Consider the following 17225-nt stretch of genomic DNA (forward strand, 5'->3'; position numbering starts at 1 on the left):
TGACTTCCTCAGCCAGTTGGATGTATTTTTCAATTTTTTATCCTGCTTTCTTCTTTATATTTGTTGTAATGGGTATGGATATTTCGATTAGTTGTGTTAATTTCTTCTTTTTATTGGTGAGTATGATGTCAGGTTTGTTATGTGGTGTTGTTTTATCTGTTATAATGGTTCTGTTCCAGTATAATTTGTATTCATCATTCTCCAGTACATTTTGTGGTGCATACTTGTATGTGGGAACGTGTTGTTTTATTAGTTTATGTTGTATGGCAAGTTGTTGATGTATTATTTTTGCTACATTGTCATGTCTTCTGTGGTATTCTGTATTTGCTAGTATTGTACATCCGCTTGTGATGTGATCTACTGTTTCTATTTGTTGTTTGCAAAGTCTGCATTTATCTGTTGTGGTATTGGGATCTTTAATAATATGCTTGCTGTAATATCTAGTGTTTATTGTTTGATCCTGTATTGCAATCATGAATCCTTCCATCTCACTGTATATATTGCCTTTTCTTAGCCATGCGTTGGATGTGTCTTGATCGATGTGTGGCTGTGTTAGATGATACAGGTGCTTTCCATGTAGCATTTTCTTTTTCCAATTTACTTTCTTTGTATCTGTTGATGTTATGTGATCTAAAGCGTTGTAGAAGTGGTTATGAAATTGCAGTGGTGTAGCCGATGTATTTATATGAGTGATTGCTTTGTGTATTTTGATCGTTTCTGCTCGTTCTAGAAAGAATTTTCTTAAATTGTCTACCTGTCCATAATGTAGGTTTTTTATGTCTATAAATCCCCTTCCTCCTTCCTTTCTGCTTAATGTGAATCTTTCTGTTGCTGAATGTATGTGTTGTATTCTATATTTGTGGCATTGTGATCGTGTGAGTGTATTGAGTGCTTCTAGGTCTGTGTTACTCCATTTCACTACTCCAAATGAGTAGGTCAATATTGGTAGAGCATAAGTATTTATAGCTTTTTTCTTGTTTCTTGCTGTCAATTCTGTTTTCAGTATTTTTGTTAGTCTTTGTCTATATTTTTCTTTTAGTTCTTCTTTAATATTTGTATTATCTATTCCTATTTTTTGTCTGTATCCTAGATATTTATAGGCATCTGTTTTTCCATCGCTTCTATGCAGTCGCTGTGGTTATTCAATATGTAATCTTCTTGTTTAGTGTGTTTTCCCTTGACTATGCTATTTTTCTTACATTTGTCTGTTCTAAAAGCCATATTTATATCATTGCTGAATACTTCTGTTATCTTTAGTAATTGGTCGAGTTATTGATTTGTTGCTGCCAGTAGTTTTAGATCATCCATGTATAGCAAATGTGTGATTTTGTGTTGGTATGTTCCAGTAATATTGTATCCATAATTTGTATTATTTAGCATGTTGGATAGTGGGTTCAGAGCAAGGCAGAACCAGAAAGGACTTAATGAGTCTCCTTGGTATATTCCACGCTTAATCAGCATTGGCTGTGATGTGATATTATTTGAATTTGTTTGTATATTAAGTGTGGTTTTCCAATTTTTCATTACTATGTTTAGGAATTGTATCAATTTAGGATCTACTTTGTATATTTCCAATATTTGTAGTAACCATGAGTGGGGTACACTATCAAAAGCTTTTTGGTAATCAATGTATGCATAGTGTAGCGACCTTTATTTATTTTTAGCTTGATATGTCACCTCTGCATCTATTATCAGTTGCTCTTTACATCTTCGTGCTCCTTTGCAACAGCCTTTTTGTTCTTCATTTATAATTTTGTTCTGTGTTGTATGTGTTATTAATTTCTGTGTAATGACTGAAGTTAATATTTTGTATATTGTTGGTAGGCATGTTATGGGGCGATATTTAGCTGGGTTTGCTGTGTCTGCTTGATCTTTAGGTTTCAGATAAGTTATTCCATGTGTAAGTGTATCAGGGAATGTGTATGTGTCTGCAATGTAACTGTTAAATAATTTAGTTAGATGTGAATGTGTTGAGGTGAACTTCTTTACCCAAAAAATTTGGTATTTTATCTTTTGCAGGGGTTTTCCAATTGTGAGTAGAATTAATTGCTTGGGTGACTTCATGTTGAAAAATTATCACTTCAGGCATCCGCAGTATCATCTTGTATGTGTCTGTTTCTGCTTGTATCCACCGCGCATGCCTGTTATGTTGTACCGGGTTTGACCATATGTTGCTCCAGAAGTGTTCCATGTCTGTTATGCTTGGTGGATTGTCTACTTTAATGTGTGTGTTATCTATTGTCTGGTAAAATTTCTTTTGGTTTGTGTTGAATGTTTGGTTTTGTTTCCTTCTATTTTCACTTTTTTTGTATCTTCTAAGTCGTTTGGCCAATGCTTGTAATTTCTGCTTCTTTTCATCTAATTGCTCTATCGCTTCTTGTTGTGAGATTTTACCTAACCTTTTTCGTTTTTTCTGACATTTCATTTCTTATAAATTGTGTTAGCTGTCCGATGTCTTTTCTCAGTTTTTCTATTCTGATCTGTAGCCTGTGTTGCCATGCTGGTTTTGTGGGTTTCTTCTGCGTGTTGGTTGGTTCTGATCTCTGCCTAGTGTGTATATTTAGTGTAGTGAGTGCTCCTATATAAACCAGTAGTTGTAACTCTTCCATTGTTGTGTTTTTATTTATTTTGTTGTGTATGATTGTGTTGATAGTTTTTATTGTTGTTTCGACTTGTGGGTTATTTGGCGGTCTATGCAAGAATGGTCTAATGTCTGTATTTGTGTCTTTGTATTCTATATATGTCAGCTGAAATTTCTCTTCTATATCTAACATGTGTGTCACTTTGTGTTCTATTTGTGCTTGTTCTGGTGGCTGTCTTAAGATTTCGTTTTCCTCTGATTGTTTAATTGATGCGTGTTGGTCTTTCTTTCTTTGCTCTGGGATGTTTGAGTCCATTACTGTATTTTCTTCTTCTTGTGATTGCACATTATTTTGTTCCAGTATTTGTTATTTGTTGTACTTGTTGTTTGATATTTTCTAATTCTGACTGGGGTATCCTGCTATTTTTTATTATTACACGGATCTGATCAGCTAGTCGTTGTTCTGTTAAAAATTTTAATTCTGGGTATCTGGTAATAAATGTTGTGTATACTTGTGATCTGTATCCAGTTGTGTTGGTTCCTAGGTTTGTTGCTTGGTAATAACAGAACATGAGGTGTCGATTAACTTCATCTGACCATCTCATCCTCTGTCTTTGTTTTCCTTCTAGGGTGGTTGCAGGAAGCATATCCTGCAAAACACCTCTATTTGGATTTAAATCATTTTCCAGTTGGCTAGCAGTGTCGTTACCATTGTGGGCGGGCATAGGGTTCAAGCGTCGTCCCTGACCATGACGGCGCTTGTCCGAGGCTTCTCTAGTTCTGTCCTGAACCAAGTAATCACACTAAAGGGGGGGTTAGCCCTATTAGTGATTTGTTCTTTTCGTTGCCTGTTACGACTGGCAGAACATACCGGAGACCTATTCTTTTCCCGGGCCTCCACGGGGTGTATTATTATTATTATTATTTTCCCCCTATGTAGCTCCTTTAACAGTAAAATGTTTCATTCAGTCCACATTCTTCTGTGTATATTATGGAAACCGGGATATCAATACTGCAATTTGTAGACAAGGCAGTGTAAGTATGTATGACATTACATGAAACTCCATCAGCAAGTTTTCCCAGTCATCGCTTTATTTTATATAACGTATGTTATAGATATGTGTAGATAGTGAAGAAAAGGCGTTATTTTAAATAAACAACGCCAATTTAGGCAAAGATGTGTCAAGTTCGTACTCAAAATTAAGGATGGGGGTCTGCAAATGCTATTGAAATTTAGCACACAATGTTTACGTCGATGATATGACGTCATCTAGCGAGATACAGTTATAAAATTCTTAGAAGAAAGTTCTTAATCAGCGTATTGCATTAAGAGCTAGATCAAAAGAAGCTTTGAAGTCGGATGTATTTAGATAGACTTTTGTAATAAGTGTATAACATTTGCGGGTTTTTGGTAAAATATGTTAATTTTCGTTGTTATGCCTTTAATATAAGCCAGTAGGGTCTGAGATCATTACCCCTGAGTGCAATCAAATATTAGCTAGTACCCCTCTATACTCTTCGCATTACTATAATTAACATTTGAACTTAATTAAATTGTACAATGAAAAGATTTTTACTTTTAAAATGATACATTTTGTTTTGTAGGTGTTTCATTAAACCAAGAAGTCAGTGAGACGATTGGTACAGCTTATTTCTGACGATTATACTTCTGACTGACAGGGACTGGAAGATTTCAGGCCGTCAGTGCTTTGTGTTTGACCACTGCCAGTAATAACGATAAATAATAATAGTGAGAACACAATAATAATAATCCTGTGTGGAGCGCTATAGTAGCCATTATGCAGTTACAGTTATCCTGTACTGTCAATTAGATCGTTTATCTGTTTCAATATAAGTGATGAAGCCATTTCTGATAGATAATAGAAATTATTTACAACTCTGAAGAGAAATTTTATGGTATATTTAGCATGTGTAATGTATATGTCTTACCGTACAAAGTACATGTGTGATGTGTGGACTGTGTGACAAAGATGTTGTTCATATATTCAGTTTACAAGATGTAACCTATACCGCATTGTGTCACTCCTCAATGATAGTATTTAACAAAAAGTAATTACTGATAAATTATGTAGTAAATATTAGAGTCTTGCAAAATTATGATAATAGTAACGATCTTTTAAAATTAATTTAGTTTAATGACTGAGACAAAATCATAAAATTTCATTGTGCCCTCAGGAGGTACTTCTCTCCAGGTTGGAAGCCACTGATCTAAACAATGGTTTTGAGGAGAAACGAATCTGCACAGGGTTCATTTGATTTATGCTCAGTCCATTGGGTTCTTAAAAACAAATAATACTGAAAATATATTAAAAAACAGCTTACACAAGAAAATGCTATAGAATTGCCATTTATGTGATAATAACACTGAGTTGAAGGTTTTTCCATTTCACTGGTAACTTAGCTTATTGTTGACCACATATTTTTCCTTGTATTCAGCACATCTTCCTTATTCGATTAAGAAGAAAGTAAAAACCAACAAACATTGCAATTTTCTGTCAGAAAAGTTGATATTCTTGAGTCAGTTGCTTTGGGCTTTGAACGAAGTCCACCATTATCAACACTACGGATAATTTGCTGTGAAGAATCTTGTCGCAGAACACTCTGTTGACGTCCCACCAAGCAACCTGCTTTGACGCTGTCTCGATCATCATTACTGATTCTGCCATCATTTTGTCAACATAACGTAGAGTACTGGAATACATTCAGCTTCAGTTGATTTTATTCTCCGGTTTGAAGCGTGCCAAGATAGGACTTGTTTCCAAATTATTAATTGTTTTTATGTTCAGTCGGAGGCAGTCAGTGAAAATTCATTTATACGTTTATTCATTTAAAGATGATAATTTCGAGTGAGGTTGTTCATGACCCAAATAAACAACCACGATGACGGGGTAGGTAGCAGATCTATCGGGGTCAAGTTCCTTGAGAGGTGGGCATTCGCTGAACCTTGTCGTACTGACAATCCGAGTTTCTCGATTCGAGACCCCAAGCGATTTTTAAGTAAGTAGAAAGCAAAGAGTAATTTGGGTGAGAGTGAGCAAGTACGTAGCTTCGCGAGGGGACGAAGGAAGAATCTTTAGAAGATAACAGTGGTGTTGGAAACTGGCAAAAAAGGTAAGAAGTGATTGTGCGATGAGAAGAAGCATTCAGAGGAAAATACAGGAAGGAAGTTTCGTTCGAATTTACGTAGCTGAAGTGTTCAAGATTTACAATCGCATGTGCAGGATGAGGATCGGTAAATGTTGTATACGATGTTTCAAATAGAACGTAAGGGATTTTCAGGGGACAATTTCCAGAACGGCTCTAGCCTGCCGAATTAGTAGTACACTGTATAGGTTCGAGTATCATTGTCAGTCCGAACCGAAATTTGTTAGGTTCAAAATGCTTTGCACTACACCTATATCAGAATAACTGTCAGTTGTCTACGGGAAACTTGCAACAACCCCACGAAGAGCGAGCTAGGTCGCACCTTCTGTTTCCTTCGCCGTTGTCAAATCTTATTATGGCCGAGCGAGATGGAGCAGTGGTTAGCACACTAGACTCGCATTCAGGAGGACGACGGTTCAAACCAACGTCCGGCTGTCCTGATTTAGGTTTTCCGTGATTTTTCTAAACCGTTTCAGGCAAAATGCTGCTATGGTTCGCTTGACAGAGCTCGGCCGACTTCATTCCCCGTTCTTCCCTAATCCGATGGAATTGATGATCTCGCCGTTTGGTCCATTATCCCAAATCAACAAGTATCTTATAGTGGATTACTATTACGGCAGATAATACAGCTACTGTGATTCGTTTTCGTCATATGCTCCATTTTTGTCAGCAATTTGTTTTTCTAATACATAAAAGATTGCCTCCTGAATTCTCAGTGCTGTCCAACACAACCATCGCACTTCTTCTCGGTTCAGAGTTGTAAATTTTGAATTTATTCCTTGGTCAAGCGGCTGTAATTTCGAGAGGGTCCTCGAAAGCAAAAAATGAAATTATCGGTATCCAGAAGTAGTGGATTACTTTGAAATGAGCAACCGTCTAGCAACTTGTTTCATGCGTTGCAGAGGCTAAACAGGCACTCGTTGAATTATGCTGTTGTCATCCAGGACTTTTTGTAAGAAATGATTCGATACCCTTGAAACATCTGTGGCCATTAGTTGGTTGGGTTGTTTTGGGGGAAGAGACCAAACTACGAGGTCATCGGTCTCATCGGATTAGGGAAGGATGGGGAAGGAAGTCGGCCGTGCCCTTTCAATGGAACCATCCTGGCATTTACCTGGAGCGACTTAGGGAAATCACGGAAAACCCAAATCAGGATGGCCAGACGTGGGATTGAACCATCGTCCTCCCGAAGGCGAGTCCAGTGTGCTAGCCACTGCGCCACCTCACTCGGTTGACCACTAGTCTTCGCTATCAATGTTGTTTTAGTTTCTGAGAATCATCCATTTTCACGTTAGCCTTTCTTTGCTATGTTCTCTCCCATGAGAGTTTTCTTCTTTATAATTCCATGTTTGGTAGCGAAGACACTCGACAACGAAATCCCCTTTTATCGGCACTGAACAGTTAAAAACGATTTTCAAAAGAATCTAGTAATCCATCCCTCAGCAGTGGCGAAGAATTCTTCAAGAAACGAAAACTCAGCATGCCTGGTTGGCTATCTTCCTCCATGCGGCACTTTTTTTCTTCAATCCTATCTTCCTGTTTCAACAACGTGGACGACGGAATCACGATAACAGTCACTACATCCTTTTATTTACTTATTCGACAACTTGCTATTTTTCTGTGACAGTCAACCAGGTGCAGTTATCATTTTTACAGCTGATTTACGAGATCTAGTTTTTTATGCACCTATGAGTAAACAGAGTAATGTCACGAGGAGTTAAATAACGAAATAGTTACCGAAAGAACTGACGAAGCGATTAGAATTACCGAGTATTAGAGAGCCATTGAGTTAGACTTATGTAATCTGTGGGCATTTTTCCGAGGTACAGTATAACTACTTGATTTATCGAGAAATTCGACTTACCGAATTTCGATTTATACAATTGACTTTATACGCAAATGCCTTCAGTAAACTCTTCCCTCCCTAGAGCCTGTGTAAGAAACATGTGATGTAAATATAGTCACATATGCTCTTAACAGAAATCACTGGGACACTTGTAGGAAGCTTTCTACGATGAACAGAGTCTGAAAATTACTGAAAAATCAGAGTATTATCACTTTGTGACAACAATTGGGTCTTGTACAGTAAATGGGGTGACTGGAGGTCAAACACGCGGTCTGTTTGTGCGGTCGGCGCGCAAGAGCGGGCACTGCTGATAACCTTTGACCTCGGGTGCCACCACTGATGTTATCCGTTGGAAAACCCAAGCGATCCCGCTCCAGTCCTCATACGTAATAGTACTCAGAATTTGTAAAACCCATTAGTGTAATTTGTGACAAATTTTGACATAAATTAGTACAAAATTTGTTTATATAATTTCGCCTTCAGTCCCACCCACAGATTTACTGCTATCGACTTACACTGATGGACAAAAAAGGCAAAACACCAAGAAGGAGTTGTACGATGAAGCTGAAAGGAGTCCACTGGGACACACTTGTATGTAGCACCCGAATACGACAATAATATTAATGTAAATTAAAATGAAACTAGTATGTTACAAACGATGTCTGTCTCTGACAGGCTTTATGAAGCGGATCACTGGCTGTACACGACAGCAGAGCCAAAGATACGGTTCCTGGTCTGCGACTGTAGTGTTGGAGCACAGTTGTAGGTAGCTCTCTGGTAGCGAAAGAGGATGGTGTAGGCACTTTTTGTGGTGTGCTTTGTGGAGTCACCAAGTGTCATATTAATGTAGGAATTACGAGCAAAATGTAAGCAAAAGTCTTCTCGCAAGCAAGGACGTCATCAATTCCATACTAAATGTCTCCACCATGCTTTCATCGTATCCTGTGTCGAAAAATACGGATCCACTTAACAAAATTCGTTAATTTCTTTTTTTTTCGTACTACAAAAAGATTACGTCACTATGAAATTATAGACAATGCAGTTAACAACATAAACCATGCAGCATAGCGCCGAAAACGTCAACAAAAACTGGTAAGTAACCTCCAGGAATTTCGCATAGGACAAAAAGTGTTGGTGCGCACTCACTACCTATCCAATAGAGGAAAACGTCGTTGCAGTAAATTTGAACTTTTATGTTCTGGACCTTTTAAGATACGTAACCTTCCCCATACCAATGTGATTCATATTGAAACTTTACGGACGAGAAAATCGCGAGGCAATCATCACGTCAGCAACGTCAAGCACCTTATAGAATAACTTTTGCATTGGTTCATTTCACGATGCTAGATAGAATTTTGATGATCACATACCACAACTATTTATTTTCCGCCTTTCAGCCTGGTATATAAAATATTTTGGTACTTTTGAGGAACTACGATATTTGGCATTTGTCTTGCACAAGTCGTTATTTGCAATACCAGTTAATCTCAGTTTGTGCTTATTTTTAGTTCTACATGCGAATCCACATAACTATAAAGCACACCAGACCTTTTAATTGACACATACCCCATGCTTACACAAATTATATAAGTATATTGTTTTCACGTTTCCTTGGTTATTCAGCATTTTATTAGGCGGCGACGTGCCCGGTAGGGAGAATCTCGCAGGTCGGTTCTCTTACCGTAAGTTTACGCCTTGCACATTTCTCTGTATCCATACACATGTGCTTGAAAGCAACAATTGAAAGCGACACCATTTATTTTGACATGTGTCAATTGGATCACATCCCTTGGGTGGTCTGACTACTACAAACTATAGCTCAAGCATTTTTTTTCGTAATAAGAATTTATGTCCTTTTTGTACACAGCCTCTATAAATCTTATATTCGTTTATTTCTGATGCTATTTTGTCTTTGCTGATACCATATAACGTGCTATTTTTTATGATGCTGTGCTACTCCTGTTTGCCATTATTGCACATCCTATAGTATTATTACTGAAATTTACGCTATTGAGTGATGAATTACTATTACATTTTTTCTTAGGTAAGTCTCTCTTTGTATTTTATAATATTGTCATGTGTCATTTATCTCCAGTCTTGAACTCTAATTTGCTATATATCTCTTGCACTTGATGATATCAATAGTTTACTTGTTTTCACCTATTTAAATTTAAGAAATCAATGTACCATGTAAGTCTTGTCCATTGCATACACTCATCTGTTTCGTATATTTTGCACAACCAATGTACCAAAGTCTCATTGTATCCGAACAAGCCATTATGCTCATAAATAGAAACACATGAAAATGTGAAATGTGCTACCCGTAAAGGTGTGTGGGAAATGCATTACAGCGAAAGCATGACATAAACAACTTATATGGTTCAAATGGCTCTGAGCACTATGGGACTTAACTTCTAAGGTCATCAGTCCCCTAGAACTTAGAACTACTTAAACCTAACTAACCTAAGGACATCACACACATCCATGTCCGTGGCAGGATTCGAAACTGCGACAGTAGCGGCCGCGCGGTTCCAGACTGTAGCGCCTTTAACCGCTCGGCCACCACGGCCGGCCAACTTATATGGAATACCAAACACCACTGACACTTCTCACATTGTTCCTGGCAGGCTTTTGTAAATATTTTGCCGTCAATGTAGCGGTACCAGGTAAATTGGGCAGATTGTCTACAAAGGTGTAGGATTAAGGCTATTTTTTCTCTGCATTTTGTGTTAGGTATAAGAGTATTATTGCAATATTTAATGATTGTTCATGACCTGAGGTGCACCAGCTTTTTGGAATAATGGTGGACCGTTGATGTCTATTGACTGTTAATGCCCTGAGCTGCACTACCGTAATGAGGATTATATTGGTATATTGATGATTCTTCTATAATGATACTGTATGATGTTAATATTTATTTTGTGTATGTTTCGTCCTTTCTAGGAATATCTATCTTACCTTGTGACACATGATTGGAGATGTTTGTGGAAGACTGTCACAGAAGCTTTACAGCTAAAAACATCTTTTCACCATTCCTTATGAGGTTGGATATGATACTGCCTTCTTATGTAAGCATGCATGACTGCATTTTTCAGGTTAATAATCACATTTCCAGTTTCCAATATTTCTGCAGTTCACCCTCATCTTTGCATATTTATCTCATGATTTACTGTGACGTGTTACATTTATCTACTCAGTAAGCTTGCATATACTATAATCACATTTTTCTTTGCTTTGGCCATAGCAGTTCTTGACTTACAATGAATGACAATTGACTGTTAATAATTTCTTTGCAGATAAAGTGTACTGTCCTTATCAAATGTAGATATGCACATTTTTAGAGATGTAGATCATTTAATAGATAGTTTTATGAAACCCCAAAGGTGCTATACAACCTATAAATGTTGTGCCTTTACTCATACAATGGCATACTTTGATTTTATGATGCTATTTGTCTAATATGTACTTACAAAAACGTACTCTTTTATAATACTGGTATTTATGCACTTTGTTCTTCTTAAAGCCATATCGAGCTACATAGTCCCATTATGAATTTTGCATAGGCTTCTGAGCGCCATATACAGTTATAAGTAAATAATAGTTTATGATACTTTCTCAGCTTTGATGTTTATCTCATGAAAAACCAGGTCGCTTGGAGCCTCAAGCATTTTAGCTACTAAGGCCAGCATTTATTTCATGTTAAACTAGGCCATTGTGTGCTACAAAGAATATTTCTGTCACATGTCAGCTGTTAAGGTCAGCATTTATTACATTTTAAAACTTGACCACTTTGAGCCACAAAGATGATTTCTGTCACATTTTATAGCTACTAAGATCAACATTTATGTTTGTAGGAAGGCAACTTTGAGCCTCTGGTTGATACTTTCTATACAATTGTTTTAAATATTAAAATTTGCATGTATACCAATGTCACCTGGAGCCATTCCAGTCTTGATTTGATATTAGGTTTTCTTAAGTAATTATGTCACGTTATTGCATGTACAAGGCCACTTAGAGCCACAGTATAATGTTATGGATCAGTGATGTTCTCTGTCATGTTAGGTTATTCTAGTGCATAATTGGCAGCCTGATGCCACACTTATTGATGTTGGCTTATTCAGAGTTCACTTCCAATTTTGCCTATTCACTCTGATGTAACGCGCTGTTGTGTCATCCAGTCTACAATTTAATTAGGATACTGAACTTTCTCTGATCAGATAGATTACTCGATGTTGAAATAGGTAGAAATGGCCATGTTCCACTACCTTATCTTTGTTACCTTTTCATACCTTCTATTATCCTGTCTCTTACCTCTGTTCATGGTATTGGAGCAATTTATTAGTGGTATTAGTGACTGTATATGTTTTTTGTATCTCAGAAGAATCTGCACTATGAGGACCAGTGATGATACAAATCATCACATTACTGACACTATGATAATCGACAACAACGGCTGTTAGTAATTTGTTGCCGAGTACCTATTGTATCTCTGCACATAACTGAAGCAAATAATATGGAGTTCGGTTGTCTTCGTACGTTGAACGCAATCCACATTTATCACTACTCATTTGTTGAACCTGAACAATACAAAAAAATAGAATTTATGACGCAGTCACTTCAATATGCTTGTAGGTTTCAGTCATAACTCTCCCTTTCCCTTGTCCAATCTTATACCATTATCTTCACGATTAGGATTGTATACTGACATCGCTTTATATGATTTAATTGTCAGCAACCTTGCTTACGAGACAATTTACTCATAATATAACCAGATTATGATTAATACTACTGCACGTGAGCACTACTAATTCTTTCACGTTTACTTATGTTATACAGTTACATTTTTGTACAATCATTGTTACTTTGTAATGATCCTTAGGACTACACCGTAATGGTCTTACACTACTCAAGATTTCTATTTATCAGTAATGAGATAAATTTACCACACATTTGTTGTACAGGGTACTTTCAAATATGTATCAAATTTGTTAAACCCCGCTGGAGGGTTGTGAAAGGAGTCTACTGGGGTACACTTGTACTTGTGGCACCCGAATACGACAATGTAAATTAAAATGAAACTAGTATTTCATGAACGATGTATGTCTCTGACAGGCTTTATAAAGCGGATCGCTGACTGTGTACGACCGCAGAGCCAAAGATACTGTTTCTGGTCTGAGATTGTAGTGTTGGGGTAAGAGAGCGCTTGGCGCACAGGTAGCTGTCTGTAGGTAGCTGTCTGTGAATGGAAGAGGATGGTGTAGGCAGTTTTTGAGGTTTGCTTTGTGAAGCCACCTGGTGTCAGATTAATGTAGGAACTATGAGAGCGTGTAAGCAGAAGTCTTTTCACAAGCAAGGTAAATGTGTTAAATAACTATGATTTTCGTTTTGCCAGCGCGTTAGTATAGATGAGTTGGCTGATAATTTGTAATTGTTGAGTAAAAAGGCTAATTAGATATTTCACTTTTATAATGTTTCTAAGATTTATTAGCAGAACTATATGTAATTTGCTGATTTGCATTTGTGCTGGTTTAATGAGGTTAGGTAATACTTGCTGTACAAATCCCATTGTTCGTAAACATTTAGGAAATATGATTTATTTTTCTGACTAATGTAACTTCAATTGTCAGATGTTTTCGAGAAGACAAACTTAACTTGCAATATAACTTTTTTTTAAAAAACTGAGTGTTAATAACTCGACACAATCACATGTTTTTTCAAAGAAGTGGGATTTTTCTTAAAAATTTTCATTTATCAGCAAAAAGAGTTTCATGTACATTTCAAAGTATTATGGCCAGCATTGCAACAGCTGAGCCTGTACCTAGCATGTTATTTTTTTTCGTTAGAGACCAGAATATATCGCGTTCCACTGTTGCTGCTTCAGAGGTAAGTCAAAATAAATATTTGTACGCATTCGCCATCGTTCAGTGTATTCCATACAAAGCAGAATAATTTTACTGAGTGTCCAAACGATTTCTTAATTTAAAAGACCGTTACAATGCAAATCAGGTTTGCTTTAAATACACGCTGTAGCGGTCGTGAGCGTTAGTTACCTTAGAAATTGTACCTGGTGACTTCTTATTAGTCAAGAATGCCTTAAGGTGACGAAGACGCCATTATCAAATCAAATGGCTCTGAGCACTATGGGACTTAACATCTGAGATCATCAGTCCCTTAGGACTTAGAACTTCGTAAACCTAACTAACATAAGGACATCACACACATCAATGTCCGAGGCAGGATTCGAACCTGTGACCGTAGGGGCCGCGCGGTTTCAGACTCAAGCGCCTAGAACCGCTCGACCACTGCGACCGGCACGCCATGATCAACATCTCACTAAGTTTGAAAGAAGTCGATCAATAGGGCTACGAGAAGCTGGATGTTTCCTTATGCGATACTACAGAAAGACTTGACAGGAATGTAGCCACTGTGCATGATTGCTAGGCCGGAAGGTCACGAAAACGTACAGTCGCAAGCAGACTGGATTCCAGACGGCCACGTGGCACTACCAAGAGCGAAAACCATTGTGCTGGGCGTGTGGGTCTGTCGCATCGTACCGCATCTACAGCAGCAATGTTAGCAACAGATGGCAGCACAGTGACACAGCGAACTTTTAGAAATGGGTTACTTCAAGGATAGCTCCGAGTCAGACGCCTTGTAGCGGGCTTTTCACTGACCCCAAACCACCGCCATTTGCGACTCCAATGGTGTCAAGCGAGAGTTCTTCGGAGTGCGGCGTGGAGGTCTGTTGTGTTTTCCGACGAAAGCTGGTTCCGCCTCGGTGCCAATGATGGGCGTGTTGTTTGCAAGAAGGCCAGTTGGGTGCCAGAAATCAACCTGTCTGCGTGCTAGACACATTGAACCAACACCTGGAGTTATGGACTGAGGTGCTATTTCTTATAACAGCAGGACACTGACTGCAAATTTGTACGTCAGTCTGGTGATTCTACTTGTTGTGATGCCATTCGTGAGCAGCACTTCAGGGGGTATTTTTTGGGTTGCACGCCGCTGTTGTAACCCAACAATCTCTACAAAGTGTCGACATATTGCCTAGGCCTACTCGATCAGCAGATCTGTCTGCAATCGAGCACATACGGGACATCATCGGACGACAACTCCGGAGTCATCGACAAACAGAATTAACCGTCCCTTTGTTGGCCGACCAAGTTCAGCAGGCATCTGACATCCGCACCTGTACAACACAATTTATGCACATTTGCGTGCTTGCATTCAACATTCTGGCGGTTACGCCGGTTGTTAAGGTACCAGTATTTTACCTTTACAATGGCTTCTCTCCCGCTTACATTAACCTGTGACCTTGGAATGGTAACCTCTTAAATACGTTACCTAAAGTAATTACATCACTCTACGTCAATTAGTGTTTAGTGTTGCGATTTTTTTGCGTCAATGTAGTTCTCATAGAGCTATTGCCCTATATTCCACTAAACACTCACAGGGATAAATATAATTCGAAATCTTGCACGTAAGTGAATTGCATTATCAGGTCACGAAGAAGCACATTATACAGGACTGGATAGTGCAGAGAGTGTAAGTAAACCACAGTTGACTGAAAAAATGTTGTGCTTCACTGTTTTCATAACGGGAAAATATTGTTGATCGGCATAATTTTCAGATTGGCTGATGGAACAGACGAAAAAAAAAAAAATCTGACAAGTGCCGGTAGAACTTGCCCTCTTACGGTTACCTAAAAACTTAAGAACGTGCATAGCTCCACTACAGGTTTTTATGAATGAGTTTATAAGTATAAAAATATGTGACGTAAGTGGTCGTAACGTCTGAGTGCATTGACGCGGAAAGTAAAATTTTTCACGCCGCCAAGGCACCGTAGACGTCAGTATGTAACATAAATTTCAACTTGATACCTCTACTAGTTCCCGAGAAATAGGGCTTAACACTCGGATGGCGACAGGAATAGCATCCGGCCACCCCTTAAAAAATTAACACGCCAAATCCGGTTAATCATAACAGCAGACCCCGCAAGTCGGGATACATGCTTGGAAAGAGAGAAAAGGGCTTAACAGTCTGACAGGCAGACCGACAACATGTGATCCTATATGGGTTCCGTTGTAACCGATTGAGTTACGGAGCCATAAAAACGTTTAAAGAACGCACAAAGGCTACTTGTTCGTGTTTAGCATCATTAGAAGAAAGTTATGTTTACATTCCTTGAGTTCCGATGACGTAAACAAAAATAAGCAGTGCGAACTTAATATATCAAACTCACGACAGCTGAAAATGCTCAAAATTTACTTTCGGTGACACTGAATAGCTGAGAGCAGTTAAAAAAATTGCGATCAACATAGATTTACGAGATTTGTGAGTTTGAATTGAGATGTAACCTACTTACGTACATGTTTCACACATAATTTGAACGATTTTCTTATCGAAATGGTGTGATACGAGTCAGTTTATAGATTCAATCCCGACGCAACCTGTCCTTCGCTTTATATATATAGAGCTCAGGGTGCGGCAGATCAAAATATCGCGAAATAAAATTTTTGACATGGGACGATATTGAACGTCTTTTCGCTATCGTGTTCAGATCCTAACAACCATTTCATGTGAGAGTGACAATATGGTTGACGGCAAACACAGAGGTGTGGTAGAAAGCGGGACGAATACATTCGCGCGTGCACTTGCACGTTGCTCTTGTAGCTTCAAAGACAACAACTGATCCTATCTGACGACCTACCAACAATGTTGCTGGATTTCACAGAGAATATCTCGTTGTCGGGTGAGACGTTAGTAGAGAAGATGAGCGTTACCTTGGTCCGCGTCGCTACTGCAGCTGTGATGGAGACTGCCGCCGGTCTGCGACTGTGTGCGGCCACTTCGCTGCCCCTCAGCTGGGTCGCTGTGAGTCACGAGCCCAGCCTCCAGCTGCGGTACGGCGCCTGGCGGTCGCTGCAGCCGCCAGCATTTGCGTCCAACTCCCCGAAACGCTGACAATTTTCCTGCAGCTGCATCTGGGCCCACAGGGATTTCTTCCTAGAAAACAGCCGTGGCTCCGATAGCTTCCTGCCGCGTAACTTCAGAATTGTTTAGTGCTGCGAGGTTGTTACTTGTGGTGAAACATTTTACTGTACCGTCTACCTCGGAATAATGAAATAGAAAGTTCACATTGTGACATCGTTACACATTGCTTCAGGTGATTTTTATAAATCGAGGTATCTCGTATTCGCCACACAATGTGGTACTAGCAATCCCAGTATTTCGCCAATATTCAGTCCTGATACTCCGCGGTGAAGCACCAGAACATGCCTACAACTTTAAACGCACACTGTTTCCACACCAGATTTCCTACAGCATCTTGGAACCCTTAAAATCAATGAAAATACACATTTACCTCCTTATATCTTTAACAAAATCGGTTCATGAAACTTCCTGCCAGATTAAAACTCCGCAATATCCTTTCTTTCAGGAGTGCTATCCTGCATGGTTCGCAGGAGAGCTTCTGTAAAGTTTGGAAGGTAGGAGACTAGGTACTGGCGGAAGTAAAGCTGTGAGGAGGGGGCGGGAGTCGTGCTTGGGTAGCTCAGTGGTAGAGCACTTGCCTGCGAAACGCAAAGGTCCCGAGTTCGAGTCTCGGTTCAGCACACAGTTTTAATCTGCCAG

At 38.7% G+C, this 17225-nt stretch overlaps 1 protein-coding gene across 1 annotated transcript in view; it reads right to left on the reverse strand.

Moving 5' to 3' along the window:
- LOC126172791 (uncharacterized) overlaps window positions 1–16509 on the reverse strand; it is a 107930-nt gene extending 91421 nt beyond the window's left edge. The window contains exon 1 of the mRNA XM_049920908.1: window positions 16376–16509. The gene's annotated coding sequence lies outside the window, so the exon portion shown is untranslated. The remainder of the gene's footprint in view (window positions 1–16375) is intronic.
- Window positions 16510–17225: the final 716 nt, after the last annotated feature.

The sequence above is a fragment of the Schistocerca cancellata genome, chromosome 1 (assembly GCF_023864275.1).
Source record: "Schistocerca cancellata isolate TAMUIC-IGC-003103 chromosome 1, iqSchCanc2.1, whole genome shotgun sequence".
NCBI lineage: Eukaryota > Metazoa > Arthropoda > Insecta > Orthoptera > Acrididae > Schistocerca > Schistocerca cancellata.